Genomic DNA, 5,343 nt, shown 5'->3' with positions numbered 1-5,343 from the left:
CGCTGCGCCGCAACAATGTCTTCTTTTTTCTTTTGTGGGGCGGGGGCGGCGAAATAGAATAACGCAAAGGAAAGCATGTTGGATACAATCTAATGCCTACTTTGGGCACCTAGTGTGGCTACCGAAGGAATATCGAAGAAAACGTGTGACGCTTGGTCCACAGAAAACCATACGCATACTCCTCGGTATCCTACACCGGCGAGACAAAATTTTCCGGAGACGTTGCGCTCAAGCGAACGCGTTGCAATCCGTCGAGTCCCCGCAGTGCTGGCGGCGAGCGACTGTGCATTGCTTCTTTTTCTCGTCTGCTAGCCAGAAAGCGTCCAAAACTGCCAGGCGAAAATGCAGTCGTCCAGAAAAAACGCATGCGCTCTGGCTGGATCGGCAGCCCGCGGGTTGCGAGAACAAATAAATAAATAAATAAATAAATAAATAAATAAATAAAGAGGCTCAATGTATCCTCGCGAATAAAATTCTAGGTAGAAAAATAAATAAGAACTTAGTTACAATGGTGGCTTTATTGTCTTGACATGGATGCTTTGGCGCAGGTGAAAAAGAAATGTTCATATTCTTTTCTGTGACCTGACGGCACAAATGAACCACCACAACGCTTTGTCTCATCGGACCTCGCTGAGTGCTTTGTCAACTTGTCTGATAGTATGTTGATTTGGGTTGTCTCGTTGTATGGCCCGATGTACGACTTTAGGAAAGTCGATGCACCTTTGGCCTCAACTGTTTACAACAGCATTAAACCCACAAAGTTCCGGAATTGAAAATCGAAAGCAGGACTTTGGAAATGTCAATGCACCTTTCGCATCAAAATGTTATGAGAACTTTATACCCACAAAGTTTCAGAATTGAAATCCAAGCGCTCCGTAGATTCCGCGGCCTCCGCGAGATGCCGAGACGAGCCCGCTCGCCATCAAAACGCTCTTGAAATTTTGTGCTGGGTGGGGCTCCTTGCGTTACGATATGTGACTCCCAATGCATGGGCGTTTCCGCGAAATCCAGCCCGATTTCGCAAAGTTTGCGCTAAAATGTCTTTTTGAGCGTGAATTAAGGACATTCTAGACAAAATCGAGCTTGATTTCCGGCGCCGGGAGTTGTTTTGGTCAGCGGCGCATGACAGCACGAAAAAATTTCGGGGGGGGGGGGGGGGGGCTGAAGCCCCATAAGCCCCCCCCCCCCCCCCTGGCTACGCCCCTGGTGCCTAGTGCTTGCATCATTGCACACGTCACGTTTATGAACTCCTGGCTGGCAAGCGAGTGCGTTGGGCCAAAGCCACCTAGAAAAAAAATGTAAGGCCACCGCATCACCTCCTCTCCTAGTCAGTACGTCACAAGAGTCGGATGGTAGCGGTGGATGGGGGAGCGCTGCGTTTTTACAACGCGGCGCGCGTTCCGAAAACAAATTTTCTCCGTGGCTGCAACGCTAGAGCGGCAACGCGTGGAGCATTTTCTTGGTGGCTTTGGTGGGGCTGGCTGCACCGTAAACGCGACTGTTTTTCTTCGATTGCGCGTGGGTCGTCGTACACGGAAGCGCAACGATGCCTGGCTGTTGCGCACCAAACTGCAAGTCCAATTGTGACGGAGGACCAAGTGTCCGAGTGCACAAGTTCCCATCTGACCGAGCCACTCGGGAAGCATGGACGAGAGCAGTTCCTCGGAAGGACTTCTCGCCAACGAAGTACACAGTGGTAAGCATTTCTCTCTGGTTATTCTGGGTTTCCATACGAATAGGTTTCGTCAGCATAGTGCCCAATGTATTCGTGCACGCGTGCACAATAGATGGGTCTCTGCACCTGTCGACGCGCTTGTAAATTCAACGTTTTCGCCGAGCTTCATACCTGTAATGGCTTTTTCTTTTTATTTCAGCTCTGAAAAGCATTTCTTGCCAACGGATTACTTAAAGACGACATCTTACACGGACGCCAAGACAGGAAAAGTAGTCGAAGTTGCCACGAAAAACATTCGTCTGAAGAAAACTGCAGTTCCGAGCTTGTTTCCCAATTGCCCTGCCTATTTATCGCGTCCGCAAGCGTGCGTTCGAGAAGCGCCGGGTGCGATAAGAGCGCGCTTGGAAGCCACATATTTGCAAAAAGCAATAATGCTTTCTCAGCAAACCCAACCAGAAGAGGACGCCAAAAATGTGGTTGGTAGCTTTGCGGACTTGCTGAAAGCCTTGCCAAGCTTTCAGAGTTCGGACTTCTGGACAGTTTTCAAACAAGGGCTCCAAGGTTTTCTTTTTGAACTTGTCACTTCAATCTGCTCCTGAAGTCCGGTGATCATGTCCACAGACCTGCGCGTCGAAGTATTTTTTGGTGAAACGAGTGCGAGGAAGTGTGGTGATGTGTTCGTTCCTGAAAAGCTGTGCGACTTCAGAGATTTGAAAAGTGTGTCACACATGATCGAACGGACAGATAAGGATATCAGCAGTGAGCGTTCTGAAAAGGCCTGTCATCTACTGGCACTGGTTTCGACATTGCTAGAGGAAGTAAGTCGAAAACATTTTGCACGCGAGTTGCAAGAATAGCATTTGGAAGTGCTTAAGTTCTTGAAGAGTCAAGTTGATCTTGTTTTGAATAATGCTGGCCGATATCCCCCTGATTTATTGGTTTTTGCTAGCCTTTTGTTCACAATTTCACCTCATGCATACAGATTCCTGAGAAGTTCGATGGAGCTTAAGATGCCGCATCCTGATACGATCAGTAGACTGTGTTCATCCTACGATGTACGCCCTGAAATGGAGCAGCAAGAATGTAGCTTTCTTTCCTATGTATAGCGTATTGTAAGCACATATAAAAACAATGAAAACACTGTAACGTTAATGATTGATGAAATTCACCAATCATTTTTTGATTACAAGGCTGGCTTTGTTACTGTTGCTGCGGTAAATTCATCGACTGCAGGAAAAACTGCCCACGTATTTATGATACAGAGCCTGCTTTCTTCAAACAAGGATGTTGTACACATTCTTCCTGTGGCAAAAATCGATGCTAAGGCGCTGCACGACTTCCTTCGGAAGATTGTTCTTGATCTAGAGGCATCTGGTTTTAGAATAATCACAGTGATCTCGGACAATAACTCTATAAACAGAAAAGCCATGTCCTACTTTGCTAAGACGGCAAGTGTCAGCATTGTTTACCAGATTCCTGCTGACCCATCACGACCCCTGTTTTTCGGGGTGGACCCAGTTCACATTCTAAAGTTTATAAGAAATGACTGGCTGAATCAAAGGAACATTGGCAAATGCATGTACTTTCCTGAACCGAAGAGTGATGAGGCTGAACCAATGATACTTACAGCATCTTTCAAGGTATTATGCCAGTTGCACGAAGCTGAAAAGCATGAGCTCATGAAGCTAGCGCCAACGCTCACTTTGAAGGCACTGAACCCCTCGAACATGGAACGGCAGAACGTTAAACCGGCCTTAAAGATGTTCAACTCATCTACTGTTGCTGCTCTCAGTGTCGCAACGTTCCAGCATGCAAAGGAAACATCTCAATATGTCGACACCATTTTGACTTGGTGGAACATTATTAACGTCAAGACGCCAAGAAAAGGACAGCGGTTGCGAGATTAGTTGCAAGGTCCAATAGTTTCATCGTCATTTCCTCAACTAGAATTCTTAGAATAGTTCAATGGCTTGATAACTGGGGAAGCCTCAAACATGACAATGGCCGCCTGACACGTGAAACGCACACAGCTTTCAGCCACATTACCCACGCCTTGCGCGAACTTGCCATATACTGTCCCGAAGAGCTTCATTTCGAGTATGTTCTTTTGGGCAAATTTCAAACTGATAGCTTGGAGAATCGCTTTGGAAAGTGTCGGCAATTGTATGGTGCCAATTACCACGTGTCTATAAGGCAGATATGAATCTGAAAACAAATTGCGTTTGCAGAAGGTTTTGGACCTGCCAGATTTGGACATGCTACTACCACCGAGCGCGAGCACGTTGGAGACAAGTGTAAATCCAGGAAATGGCCAGTTTCCCGTCACTGTGACTGACTCTGACATTGAGAAAAAAACGTCAAGGCTACCGGCACTAACATGTTTCCGGCTATTGTGCCCATGCAGCTCTAAAAAAGTTGACATGCGCATGTTGGAGTGAAAGACGTCGATCTAGATGACCCTTAGAATCCATTAATCACGAAGATGACGAGGGGTGGCCTGAAGTTTCCACGAGCAGTTGTAGTTAATGCTGTACTCTTCACTGAAATTATATTGGACAAGCTCAGGACACCAGAATATGCTGTACGATTTTTCTGCCGTCCTAGGCAGAAAGATACTCTTGTCGGCCTTGTGTTCGCTACGCTTCATGACTTTGAGGATGTAGATGTGTGTGATTTCGGTCATCCTGCACAGGAGGTAATGGGCATGTTGTAAGTGCTGCAGCGAATACACTGCTGAACAACTTGTGCTGCACAGAAAATGACTAATTACGCAACGCCAAGAACGACCGAAAATTGCAGACCTTGAAGGCCTGAGATATGTTTCTCATTATTTATTTTTTATTCATGATCAGCTCTGTTTTGTTGAACATCTACGTATGTTTGTGTTGACATCTACGTTGTTTGGTTAAAAAGAAACCTGTGGCGTAGCTAGGACTTCTTTGCCTACATTATCGAAATTTAAACCCTGCATTTTGGCGAATTGAAATGTCAGCGTTGGAGTTTGTTGTGCTACCTGTTTATGATTCGAACTCCCCATGCTACCGCAATCCATTAAATGCATGTTTTCCTTCAGGACTGAGAGTAGGCCTCTCGTTTCTGACTTACCTTTTCACCATTATCTCAGCATTTTATGAAGACCAAAAAGGCCTGCAAACAACGCGGGTGGAAATAAAAGAACCACAAGAAATGGTATGACAAAGACGGAAGCTTATTCTATTTGACAATTAGTTGTGCGTGACCCTATAATGATGAAATGTTCGCAATAAAATGAACCTCGATATTCATGTGTCCAGCGAGGACTGTTTTACGCAATGCAAGAAATAAAATGATAATTGTAAATGTTTCTGAATGCAGTTCTTATCATTTGTGAATAAAGTATATTCTGTCTTCAATATGCAGTTTTCCTCTTTCCGTCTAACGTTAAAGTGACTAAGCAGCATGCAGTTTTCTTGTTTTAGTCTCGGCCAAACATCACAAGCACAAATAAGGCCGGTCGTGTTGCGATACATGCAAAAAAAAAAAAAAATTTGTCGTCAGTCAAGTAATCTGAGGAAGGTATGAAATAATGTTGCTTCCTATGGTGGTGTTGACTGCAGTGAACCAGCGGCTCCCCCTTATTTTTTGCGTCAGCTATACGTGTCTTGCTTTGGAACCGAAGCATATGCATT

General features: G+C 45.5%; 1 long non-coding RNA gene across 1 annotated transcript; it reads left to right on the top strand.

Moving 5' to 3' along the window:
* The first annotated feature begins 1,465 nt into the window (after window positions 1-1,465).
* Window positions 1,466-5,067, top strand: LOC140212894 (uncharacterized). Its single transcript, XR_011889867.1, has 2 exons — window positions 1,466-1,696; window positions 1,875-5,067. It is a non-coding gene; the product is annotated as an uncharacterized lncRNA (long non-coding RNA).
* The last annotated feature ends 276 nt before the right edge of the window (window positions 5,068-5,343 follow it).

This window comes from Dermacentor andersoni, chromosome 8, assembly GCF_023375885.2.
Source record: "Dermacentor andersoni chromosome 8, qqDerAnde1_hic_scaffold, whole genome shotgun sequence".
NCBI classification, from domain to species: Eukaryota; Metazoa; Arthropoda; class Arachnida; order Ixodida; family Ixodidae; genus Dermacentor; species Dermacentor andersoni.
Note: the sequence above shows the minus strand (reverse complement) of the source record. Positions and strands in the feature narration are given on the sequence as shown.